Below are 13488 nucleotides of genomic sequence, written 5' to 3'. Positions count from 1 at the left end.
GACTTCCAGGCAACATAAGGAGCAGCAAACAAAAATCCAGATTTTTTTTAAATAAAAATGCAAAATGTCTAAAAATACCAAAATGTGACAGCACACCAAAATCACAAATATTCATAAAAGTACATTGGAGCCTGTACTGCAGTACACAAAGGCTGTATGGCTCATTGATCTGGAGAGGTACAGGCACCATGCACAGAGCTCTGACCCCTGCTCGATCACATAGTCGTATTACCGCATTGTACAGGAGTTATTCAGCACTGTAATATAGTGTCAGCAGACTTCTATGGGGCCTTATTGTACCGCTGCATGTCCCCAATTTTATTCAGTATAAAGTAAAAAATGGCACCATGTTCCATCATCAGCAATATTAAAGAGGACCGATATAATAACAGTTCCGGATCATCTATTCCTATGGCTCTATGTTGTGCAAGTCCTTTATTATTTCTACTAGAAGTTATGAATGAATTGCTAGCAGTCTGCAGTAAGGGTACAGGGGGCGGTAACCAGTTGGGGGTGTGTCCCTGCATAATCTGAAAATGGCAGCACTGATTGGACAGAGCGAGTCTGTGCAGGTACACGCCCCTAACTGGTTACCTCCCCTCTGTACCCTTACTGCAGACTGCTAGCAATTCATTGATAACTTCTAGTAGAAATATTAGAGGAATGGCACAACATAGAGCCATAAGAATAGATGCTCCAGGATTGTTATTATATAGGAAATGCATGAAGCTATTAAATAAGGCCTGTCAGGAGAGGGGAGAGGTCCTCTTTAAGGGGCATTGCAAATAGCTCTGTAATATGGCGCCATGCAAAGCCCCACACGTCCATGTGCATGAGGCCTTAGACATCGAAATGCATTAGATTTACATTGGGATTTACAAGTCCTGTTTGGATTATTTTTTTACATAGTAGATGTGGTATTGAAATTTGATAATCTGCCACTTGTTTCTTTTGTGCATTTTTACCTTGATTTTTAATGGCCCCGCTGTGTTTCAGGTAAACTCCAATTTCACCCGCAGAACCAAGCAACCATTAGCAGTCGGCTGCTCCGTGGGAACCCTAAAGGTACTCCCCTTATAATTGAGTTTTATTTACTTGTCTATAACTGTCTGATAATCCAGAATGCCTGATAATCGGATCCGCTTTCTACATTATGAGGAGGCTATAGAAAGTGTCCGTTAGCTGATAGTTTTGCCTCCAAATAACACGTGCGCTTGGTGAGGTTTATGGAAGGCGGACACTTGCACCGTACAGCACAGAACCTGCGTACAGCACAGAACTTGCGTACAGCACAGAACCTGCGCTCAGGCCTAATCGCAGCGACTGCAGACAATTCCTGATAAGGACGTTTGGTAGCTCTGACACAATGAGGCACATTTACTAAGCCCGGCCTTGTACGCCAGTCTTAGTTTCCCCCTCTCTGCGCTGCCGTAAAATTTGTCTAATTTACCAGTATGTCTAGGCCTGCGCCTAAGTGCATCTCTGGCCTAGTGTAAATGTTAGTAAAACTGCCGGGCAGTTTACTGGAGCCCTGGCATGCCCCTGCCCCTTCCATGCCCAGCCGGTGTACATGGCGTAAATCCAGCCGTGCGGCTAAATATTGTTACACGGTTGGTTAAAAAAGGGGACTTGCAACTATTTTACGCCTAAAATTGTTGCAAGTCCCTTAGTAAATGGGTCCCAATGCGGCACATTTACTAATCGTGTCAAATTTTTTAGACAGTCTAAACTTAGACTAGACAGTGTGTGATGCTAGATGATAAATCAGCGGAATCTTTAGACTGTCTGGTCTGAGGCCTCATGAACACGTCCATTGCCCGTTTTGCAGCCCTCAAACAGCGGGACCCCAATATACAGGCACTGGCCGTTTGTGCACCGTATCATGGATGCGGACCCCTTCACATGAATGGGACCACAATCTGGAAGGTTCGGTGCGGAACAGAGGCGCGGAACCCCATGGAAGCACTACAGAGTGTTTTTTTGTGAAGCGTATGGATCACGGACCGATTCGAGTTGAATGGGTCTGGATTTATCTGCGGCAGCCGCACTCATGGTGCCCGTGCATTGGGGACCGCAATTATGCACGGAATGGCCGGGCAACAGCCATGTGAATGAGGCTTAAGTTTGTACCATCTATAACATAGTTAAGACGGTTGAAAAAAGACACAAGTCCATCAAGTTCAACCAAGGAATCGGTGAGGACGCGAATCCCAGAAGGAAGTGAGACTCAGATTTCTACACGTTTTCAGAAGCATTAATGTTTTTTACTTTTAAGAATTAATCTAAACCCTTTTTGAAACCTGTCCCCTGTTCCTGCTGTGACCACGTCCTGAGGAAGTCTATGCCACAGATTCACAGTTCTCACAGTAAAGAAGCTTTGACGCTTCTGGAGACTGAACTTTTTCCTCTCCAGTCGGAGGCAGTGCCCCCTTGGAACAATTTTTCACCGTATTTTATTGTATGGCCCATTTATATATTTGTACAGGTTAATCATGTCCCCCCTTAGACGTCTCTTCTCAAGACTAAATAAATTCTATTCTTTTAATCTTTCTTCATAACTAAGACCCCCCATGCCCCTTATCAGTTTAGTCGCTCTCCTCTGTACTTTTTCCAGCTTCAGTGCATCCTTTCTATGGACTGGTGCCCAGAACTGAACTGCATATTCCAGATGAGGCCGCACCAACGCTTTGTAAAGTGGTAACATCACATCCCTGCCCCGCGAGTCCATGCCTCGCTTAAAGGGAGTCTGTCATCAGCATTTCACTTTTTTAACCCTTCCCATAGCTCCCTAGCATGCTTACAGTTAATAAAAACGTTACCTCTGGCATCAATCCTGGACTTATAAAACCATCAAAAACGATCTTTATAACATATGCAAATTAGGGCTCGCAAGTGCCCAGGGGCGGCGTTACGCTCGTAGGTGCCCTGCTAGCTCAGCCTTTTCATTGCTTCCCCCCGCCCCTTCCTACCCTCCGCCCGCCCATCCTTTCCCTCTGAACGCCTATCTACCAACTTGTTATTCCGCCGAGATCCCGCGCCTGCGCACTCATTCCTTTGGCCGGCGCATGTGCACTGCGATGCCCATTCCTTGTACGGCATCACAGTAATTAATGCACATGCGCCGATGGACCGCCTCCTTTGTTGTGTTTTTGCATTGTTAGCCGGCGCATGCGCATTAGTTACTGTGATGCCATACAAGGAATGGGCATCGCAGTGCGCATGCGCCGGCCAAAGGAATGAGTGCGCAGGCGCGGGATCTCGGTGGAATAACAAGTTGGTAGATAGGCGGTCAGAGGGAAAGGATGGGCGGGCGGAGGGTAGGAAGGGGCGGGGGGAAGCAATGAAAAGGCTGAGCTAGCAGGGCAGCTACGAGCGTAACGCTGCCCCTGGGCACTTGGGAGCCCTCATTTGCATATGTTATAAAGATCGTTTTTGATGGTTTTATAAGTCCAGGATTGATGCCAGAGGTAACGTTTTTATTAACTGTAAGCATGCTAGGGAGCTATGGGAAGGGTTAAAAAAGTGAAATGCTGATGACAGACTCCCTTTTATACATGACAATATCCTGGTGGCCTTAGAAGCAGCTGATTGACATTGTATGCTGTAATTTAATCTACCATCTACAAGGACACCCAAATCCTTCTCTATAAGTGACTCCCCCAGTGATACATCACCTAGCACAGTGATGGCTAACCTTGGCACTCCAGCTGTGGTGAAACTACAACTCCCAGCATGCTCGATTTATTTCTATAGAGTTCTGAGGGCAGCCAAGCAAGGGGGGCATCTTGGGAGTTGTAGTTTTACCACAGCTGGAGTGCCAAGGTTAGCCATCACTGACCTAGGACACATGAAGCACAGAGGTTATTACTACCAAGATGCAGAACTTTACATTTGTCCACATTGAACCCCATTTGCCAAGTTGATGCCCAATCACTCAGAGCGTCCACGTCAGCTTGTAGTATATGGACATCTTCTATAGACCGTACAGTTCTACACAACTTGGTGTCAGCTGCAAAAATGGAAATGGCGCTATTAATCCCGTCCTCGATATCATTAATAAATGATAAAATAATAGAGGACCCAGCACTGAACCTTGGGGTCACCACTTATAACCCAGGACCGATCTGAATAGGAATCATTGACCACAACTCTCTGGACACGGTCCTTCAGCCAGTTTTCAATCCAATTACAGACTATACTTTAGTTGGCTTACGTTACGCCAGTAACATGCGCCACAATTTGGTTCATTGGCACATTTAACCCACTTCTTGTTAGATGAGTCAAAAAAGTGTGTAAAGGCCCCGGTACATATTAGTGCCAGCTGAGCCTGCCTAGAACGGCGTGTTTTGCCCACAACCTAATGGGTATGGGAAGCTCCTGACTCTTCTTCGACAGGTGACGTCGAGGGAAAGAAGGATCAGGTGAATTGAATTTCTTCGCTCAATACTTTTGTTCTCCGGGGTAATGACCCCCAGGCAGAATTGTCTGGCAGCAACTTTCTCCTCTCCCCCCATTGAATACACTGTACATACATGTTTGACTGAACGGAACATGTATGTTGTATGTGTGTGGGGGAGTCAGAAGACATAGCCGTCAGCCAAACCATCGTTCTGCCGTCAGCCACTGAACATGTATGGCCAGCTTAAAGTATTCGCAAATCCGGAGATGCGGAATGGTGCGGAACGGAAGCATGGAACGGAAGCTGGGGTTTCGTCCCGTACTTCCGTTCCGCAAAAAGATAGAACATGTCCTATCTTTTTGCGGAACGGCCGGATCGCGGACCCATTAAAGTGAATAGCTCCGCGATCCGCTGCAATTTGCGGGCCGCAGCACAGCCACAGGCTGCACACGTTCGTGTGCAAGAGGCCTTAGCCCGGAGACAACTCCTGATGGTGGAGCCTCTCCGTCCTCGTGCCTATCCTGATTCGCCCTGATAGGCCCTAGTCATTGAGGTTTTTACCCCGACGCGTTTCCCCCAACTTGGGTTCCTCAGGGGGTTCATGTGGGAAAATGACAGAGGCCAGAAGTTCAGTAAACAAAAGATAAATCTTGATAGTCTACGAACCAGAACAGAGAGGCGCCGCAGCGGATAAATACCATGTAATACCCGGTCAGCATTAATGTCCAGATAAGGCCTCCCTTGGCAAGATAAAAATCAGCTGCGAAACCTATAGGACAATCTGCAGTACTCTACGGGGGTCATTTATCAAACAGCAGCTTTTTACGTAGGTCCTTGGTACCTACGATTTTCAGTCACAGAATATTGTGTAACACATCAGCCATGAGTGACTATACCCTAAGAGAGAAGAAGATGGCCTGACTGCAGCGATACGTCCTTATGTTTGATGCCATCCCCTCCACCTCCAGCACTGACCTCATCTGTCAGGATATGTGTGTGGAGGAGACATCAGTGATTGCCGGAACGATCCACCGAGGACTGCGTTCCTGTCATCTCCCCTGATGATAATGATATGTCCATAGGACGGTCGCTGTGTGACGATCCCTGACGTTCCTCCTGAGATCTACAGGGATTTACGTTCTCCTTCTTTTCAGGCTGACACCCTACAAACTTTTCAACAGTCCTCATTTTTGGACCTGGAAAGAGGTGGAGCAGATCGGAGCGATTTCCAGGTGCAATCAGGGTAAGTTGGGTGCACGGTCCCAAATTTACTAGTAAAATGCTCTTATGTTCTACACTGCTTTCATATGTGACTGGGACAAGAAATGTGAATACTTGTGAATTAGGGCTCATGCACACGACCGTATGTATTTTGTGGTCCGCAAAACATGGATCCACAAACAAAATGGATGACATCCGTTTTTGCGGATCCATTGTAACAATGCCTGTCCTTGTCCGCAAAACGGACAAGAATAGGACATGTTCTATTTTTTTGCCGAACGGACATACGAACACGGAGTGCACAGTCATTTCCGTTTTTTTAAAGCCCCATTGAAATGACTGCTTCCATAAACGGACCTTTAAAAAATGGAATGGAAATGGAAGAAAAATGCGTTCATGTGCATGAGCCCTTAGGGTCCAGTGACACGTCCGCAAAATGGGTCCACATCCGTTCCGCGATTTTCTTTTTCAATGGGGCCGGAATGTGCTGTCCGCACTTCTGGATCCGCAATTCTGTTCCGCCAAAAAATAGAACATGTCATATTCTTGTCCACAATTGCGGACAAGAAACATTTTCTATGAGAGTGCCGGCGATGTGTGGTCCACAAAATGTGGAACGCACATTGCCGGTGTCCGTGTTTTGCGGATCCGCTAAATGCATAGGGACGTGTGAATGGACCCTTAAAATGTAGAAAAATCGGATTATTACATGAAAACTTACTACACTTTGGTTGAGATTTACTAACGAGTCCACTCAAAAATCTGTCTATAAAGTGCCGTAAATTGGTGCAATATATGTGGGTGCACGACCCGCGGCAGGCCGCATGCGGCCCCCAGAACCAGGTTTTGCTGCCCCCGTCTTCCTGGGCAGAAGCATAGCCGATGGATGACAGCTCCTGCTTCTGCACTGTAGCAGGAGCCGGTCGGGCCCCCGCTGGAAGTGATAGTGAGGGAGCCGAGGAGAAGAGCTTTATCAGAGCTTCTGCCTTCTCCTCGGATAGATGAGCGGTGTGATGGGGCAGAGGAGCGCAGAGCTGCAGGGTCAGGAGACCCTGATCAGCTCTGCCTTCTACAAACCCCCGCAGGAGGCTGGCTTCCCCTGTAACTGGGGCTCCAAAAAAAAGTATTTCAATTGTCTCCCAAAGGTCTTTCAGTGACCTCTTGGGGACAAATATAAAAATAAAAAAAAAGTAAAAACAAAAAAATTAAAAAGAAAAAATTGAAAACTAAATAAAAATAGAATTAAAAGAAAAGTATTATGTGGCAAAAAAATACCATAAAAATGAAAAAAGGAAAAAGTGCAAAACAAATAACTTTTTGTGACCGTTTGGGGAACATATTATGCGTCAAAAATATATTTTACAAAATAGAACGTTCTAAAAATAAAAAATAAAATGCAAATTAAATAAAAATTAAAAAGGAATAAAAAAATAAATACAAATAAAATAAAAAAGTGCAAAATAGTAGAGTGTTCAGTCCCACAACAGACTTTTTTTGACCTCTTGGGGGACATATTTTGTGGCAAAAAATAATATAAAAAAAAAAAAAATAATAAACCAATTATAAAAAAAAAATACTGTAAAATATTAATAAAATACAAATAAAAGTAAGAAATTAAAAGAAAAGGTGCAAAAAAAAAAAAAAAAAGGTCAGTGTCCCCCAGAGGTCTTTTTATGACCTCTTGGGGGACATATCATGTAGCAGAAATATATGAAAGATTAAAAATATAAAAAAAGAATAAAATTCATAAAAGAAAAAACATCCACACCAACCAAAAGCGTCGCCGTCAGGCGGTAATAACCAGTGAGCGCCGTCCTCTGCAGTGAAGGAAAACGCTGATTTAGGAAAAGGAGGCAGGATGGAAGAAAATGTCACCACTTTTCCGTTAAAAATTATTTTTTAACCAGTTTCTGCAGCATGGCCCCTGAAGCAAAAGGTTCATACTTACCTGCTCCCCGCGGCTCCGGTCTTCTGCGTTGCCCCCGCTGCCTCCATCTTCCGGTCCCGGCACTGTTTACACCTGGCAGTGCATGGCCATGGTCACATGCACCTCTCCAGCCAATGACTGGCTTTAGCAGTGTCATGCTGCTTGTGGCCACATCACCGCTGGAGTCAGTCATTGGCTGGAGAGGTACATGTGACCCTGGCCATGCACTGCCAGGTGTAAACAGCGCAGGAACCGGCAGATGGGGGCAGTGCAGAGGACCGGAGCGGCGGGGAGCAGGTAAGTATAACTCTTCTGTTTCAGGGGCCATGCTGCAGCACAATATTCGGGACAATTACTGAGAAAAAGTGTTCATAGGAGCGCTCATATCTTATATCTGGCCGGTACAATTGTGCCGCTGATCAGTCGATAAACAAAATCGTTCGTTTGTCGGCTGATTTGCATATTTTATCAGGATGAAAGGTTTACAGTTATCGGCAGCACATCTCTCTGTGGGATCAGGGATCGGCTACCAATAATCAATGTAACTAAATGAAGGCGGAATGACTGTGGCAGTGATCATTCCTCCCCAATCACTTTGCATCGGCTTCTGTAATACGCCGATGCAGATGAGCTCCATGTTTTTTTTATTTGTGGCCCCTTGAAATAGAGCGATGTGACAATGTGGCCCTCAGACCAAAAAAGGTTGTGCACCCCTCCTGGTCTAGGGTTTCCACACTTTTGCCTGCCATGCTCGACAAGGGGCAGAGCTTTATGGTAAAGGGCAGGGCCTAAGATGCCCACAACTTTGGCAGAAAAAAAACACACCACCTAATTAACAAAAACACCAGGAGCAAAAAAAAAATGCACCAAAAGATGCAGGTGCAAAAACCCAAACTAAAAGGCCTCTCTCACACGGGCATTGCGGGAAAAGGTGCGGGTGCGTTGGGGGAACATGCGCGATTTTTCCGCGCGAGTGCAAAACATTGTAATGTGTTTTGCACTCGCGTGAGAAAAATCAGCATGTTTGGTACCCAAACCTGAACTTCTTCGCAGAAGTTCGGGTTTGGGTTAGGTGCTGGGTAGTTTGTATTATTTTCCCTTATAACATGGTTATAAGGGAAAATAATAGCATTCTGAATACAGAATACATAGTACAATAGGGCTGGAGGGGTTAAAATTATTATTTTTTAACTCACCTTAATCCACTTGATCGCGCAGCCGGCATCTCTTCTGTCTTCTTCTCTTTCTTTGTGCAGGAACAGGACCTGTGGTGACGTCACTCCGGTCATCACATGATCCATCACCATGGTAAAAGATCATGTGACGGACCATGTGATGACCGGAGTGACGTCACCACAGGTCCTTTTCCTGCACAAAGCAAAGAAAGAAGACAGAAGAGATGCCGGCTGCGCGATCAAGTAGATTAAGGTGAGTTTAATTATTTTTTATTTTTTTTTAACCCCTCCAGCCCTATTTTACTATGCATTTTGTATTCAGAATGCTATTATTTTCCCTTATAACCATGTTATAAGGGAAAATAATAATGATCGGGTCTCCATCCCGATCGTCTCCTAGCAACCGTGCGTGAAAATCGCACCGCATACTTGCTTGCGGATGCTTGCGATTTTCACGCAACCCCATTCATTTCTATGGGGCCTGCGTTGCGTGGAAAACGCACAATATAGAGCGTGCTGCGATTTTCACGCAACGCACAAGTGATGCGTGAAAATCACCGCTCATGTGCACAGCTCCATAGAAATGAATGGGTCGGGATTCAGTGCGGGTGCAATGCGTTCAACTCACGCATCGCATCCGCGCAGAATACTCGCCCGTGTGAAAGGGGCCAAAATGCAAACTTGAAGTAAAATGCCACTAAAAACCTAAGTGTGAAAGCAGCCTTGTGGCATATTTTTTTTTAAACAATCACATTTTCCTCGTGGTGTTTTTCTCCTATAGAGGAGGAGATGTCAAAACCCTAGAAAAAAAATGCCCAAAGCTGCGTTTTTAAAAAACCACCAGAGACCACAAGAAGCCACTTAATTAGCAAACGCGCTTGTGTGTTCTGCGTTTCGTATTTCCCGTAGACATTCAGCTGACATCTGGAGGTTAAAAAAATGCCAGTAAAAGCTTAGGTGCAAAAACTGCCATTGAAACGTGTGTGTGAGAGCCCCCTGAGGGATCAGTGCCTGTGCCATGGGGGCGTTAGGGGGTGCTGAAAATGCCTCAAAGCCTCCACAGCGTGGCGGTAATATAATATCAACAATACAGGAGCATACATAGCGTACAAATCCCTGCTAGGACCCCTTTCACACCGCTGGTCGCTGCGCCATCCTTGATTAGGTGCCTGTCTGTCGGCTCCAGTTCCTGCAGGAGAGAAGGGCAGCCTGACCCACAGCCCAGCCCCATGTTTGCTAATGCCGTGGTTCACGCTACCGATGGGGAATGAGAAGGGGACTTGCCTGAACTGCCCCTCCCCCGCTGTGTGTGCTGCCTACATGCTTCATATACACGAGGCACATTTGCTTTAGGGCTCATGCACGCAACCGTTGGATGTTTTGAGGTCCGCAAAAGACGGGTAGTGGCCATGTGCTTTCTGTATTTTGGGAAACGGAACAGCTGGCCCCTAATAGAACAGCCCAACCCTTGTCCGTAATCCCGACAATAATAGGACACATTTTTTTTGTGAAACGGACACATGGACACGGAATGCATATGGATTCCTTTCCGTTTTTTTTTGTTGTTTTTTTTGCAGCCCCAGTGAAGTGAATGGTTTTGCATACAAAAAAAACTGAACGGCCACGGAAAAAAAATATGTTCCTGTGTATGAGCCCCTACAGAAAATTCCGTGGAGCATTTACAAAGAAGATTTTTTTACGCTGGTCTCGGTTTCCCCCCTGCACTGCTGGAGGATTCACCTCATTTAGGCCTCATGCACACGACCGTTTTTTTTTAAGGTCCGCAAAAATGGGGTCCGTAGGTCCGTGATCCGTGACCGTTTTTTCGTCCATGGGTCTTCCTTGTTTTTTGGAGGATCCACGGACATGAAAAATGAAAAAAAAATCTAAGTCAAGTTTGCCATTGAAATGATAGGAAAAAACGGACACGGATCACGGACACGGATCACGGACACGGATGACAATCTTGTGTGCATCCGTGATTTTTCACGGACCCATTGACTTGAATGGGTCCGTGAACCGTTGGCCGTGAAAAAAATAGGACAGGTCATATTTTTTTCACGGCCAGAAAAAACGGATCACGGATGCGGCTGCCAAACGGTGCATTTTCCGATTTTTCCACGGACCCATTGAAAGTCAATGGGTCCGTGAAAAAAAACGGAAAACGGCACAACGGCCACGGATGCACACAACGGTCGTGTGCATGAGGCCTTATGATGATGCGTGCGTCTCGTCATAAATTACGTGCACCTCCAGCAGTCCGTGCACCTGGAAATAAACTACTCCAGCTCCTGACTGCAGCCGTGTTTACTCCTCTTTTATACCTGTTTTCAGGCGTGAAAGCTGTTGTGGATTATTTCCGAACATTTTCTTCACTGTTTTTGGCGACTTTTTAAACACCCAATACTTTGTCGCACGGGTGTTTTTGTGCCGGGCTCGGCAGGAGCTAGGACATTAGTCCTAGCAAATTTACTAACATTTACGCCTGGAAAAGGGGTGTAAATGTTAAAGTTTTTACCCCCTGGCGCATGGAATGCTGGAGGTGCACCTAGTTTATGACGAGGTGCGCGCCTCGGGGGGAAAACGGAGACCTGTGTAAAAAGCTGGTCTTTGTAAATGACCCCCAGTTAATTTGCAAAACTGAGGATGGCGTAAAAACACCCGTGCAACAAAATATTCTCGCACAGGAGCTTAAAAAATTGCAAAAACATTTTGTACTGGCGTGATTTTTTTTGTCTCAATCAACAATAGTCGCTCCACCTGTAATTCCACCTACGATCCGGCCTCACTCAGGCCCCGCTCGTGAACGCATACACTTTGCTCGGTCGTATAAATCTTAGGGCTCATGCACACGACAGTATTTTGCGTTCAGTATACTGGCCGTTTTTGTAGTTCAGTATGCGGAACATATACTGAACCATTCATTTCAATGGTTCAGCAAAAAATACTGAAGTGTCTCAGTGTGCATTCCGTTTCAGTATTTCAGTATTTCTGTGCCGTGAAAAGATAGAACATGTCCTATTCTTGTCCGCAAATCACGGTGCTTGGCTCCATTCAAGTCAATGGGTCCGCAAAAAAAAAGGAACACATACGGAAATGCATCCGTATGTCTTCCGTATCCGTTCCGTTTTTGCTGAACCAACTATTGAAAATGTTATGCCCAGCCCAATTTTTACTATGTAATTACTGTATACTGTATATGGCATACGGAAAAACGGAACGGAAAAACGGAAAGAAAACTGAAACACAACGGATCCGTAAAAAACGGACCGCAAAACACTGAAAAAGCAATACTGTCGTGTGCATGAGGCCTTAGGCCTAGTTCACACGAACGTATGGCTTCTATAGTTTTTTTGCGGTCTGTTTTTCACGGATCCGTTGTTCAGTTTTTTAAGTTCCGTTGTGTTTCTGTTCTGTTTTTCCGTTCCGTTTTTCAGTATGGCATATACAGTATACAGTAATTACATAGAAAAAATTGGGCTGGGCATAACATTGTTAATAGATGGTTCTGCAAAAACGGAACGGATACGGAAGACATACAGATGCATTTCCGTATGTGTTCTGTTTTTTTGCGGACCCATTGACTTTAATGGAGTCACGGAACGTGATTTGCGGGCAAAATTAGGACATGTTCTATCTTTCAACGGAACGGAAAAACGGAAATACTGAAACGGAATGCATACGGAGTACAGTTATTTTTGCGGAACCATTGAAATTAATGGTTCCGTATACGGAACGCAAAAAACGTTTGTGTGAACGAGCCATTAATCAAAGTATTCTTTATAGTTTTTCCTCTACGATAGGAAAAAATAGTTTTTTCTTTAAATAACCCTCCGTACTTCTTATCATGCTTTGTAAATGGTCTTTTTTTTATTAAAGGGGCATGTCGACCATAGGTGCCTATATACATCTAGCGATTTTCAGCGTTTTTCTTTTGCTTTTTACTCATTAGATCTTTCCGTTGGATTCTATCCACTTCGCTACTAATGTTGCTATTCAGACCCTGTGGATACCCCCGATCAATGAATTTTTTAGTTAATACATTTTTTGTTTTTTTATATTCATAGTCTATTTTTGTAATATGCTAAATGTTTGTAAATGCCCCCCAATGTCTATATTGTCCTTGGTTATCCCTATATCCATAACCTTACCCTATAAAACTATTACAGTGATTGCTGCCTCTGAGCTGGAATAAAATATTTCCTGCTTTGCCTGATAAAAAATGAGGTCCTTTTAGTGTTTTAGTGTACTGTCCCTGTGATCAGTTGTCGTGATAAATGTGAACGTCCAGAGCTTTATCACCAGTGATCAGCGAGGATCAGGGAAATTGGACTGGGAACTGTGCTCATGATCGGACATACGAGGAGATGCTGTGATCCGCCCTGCTGATGACATCATCTGGCCTTTCCCATTTGGCCCCTCCTGTGACAATCCTGCAGTTTGTGGCCTGATACCTGGTGATTACGGCCAGTCAATCACTCTTTAAGGAACTGGCCCATCTTAAAGGGGTTGTCTAGTTTAAAGGCCTCTTACATGGGATGGTGATCGGCTGAATGGTCGGCTGACAAGTGAACAACTACTTGTTTGTCGGCTGATCCCATCTTTCTTGACCCGTTTGTTGGAACCATGTGTCCCCCGGTAGTAGGGGGTACGAGCAATCACACTAAGGCGATACTGAATAGCTGCGGATTGGGCATTGCAGAGTTTCGTGCAGCAAATCCGCAGTGTTGTATTGTACCAGCAAAATGAATGGTCATCCATACACA

At 45.1% G+C, this 13488-nt stretch overlaps 1 protein-coding gene across 3 annotated transcripts in view; it reads left to right on the top strand.

Moving 5' to 3' along the window:
- The window catches only part of BCORL1 (BCL6 corepressor like 1), a 139552-nt gene that overhangs the window by 14967 nt on the left and 111097 nt on the right, over positions 1-13488 (top strand). For all 3 annotated transcript variants that reach the window (XM_044306325.1, XM_044306328.1, XM_044306324.1), the window contains exons 3-4: positions 997-1065; positions 5554-5642. The gene's annotated coding sequence lies outside the window, so the exon portion shown is untranslated. The remainder of the gene's footprint in view (positions 1-996; positions 1066-5553; positions 5643-13488) is intronic.

This window comes from Bufo gargarizans, chromosome 9 (assembly GCF_014858855.1).
Source record: "Bufo gargarizans isolate SCDJY-AF-19 chromosome 9, ASM1485885v1, whole genome shotgun sequence".
Taxonomy (NCBI): domain Eukaryota; kingdom Metazoa; phylum Chordata; class Amphibia; order Anura; family Bufonidae; genus Bufo; species Bufo gargarizans.
This window is presented reverse-complemented; position numbering and strand designations above follow the sequence as displayed.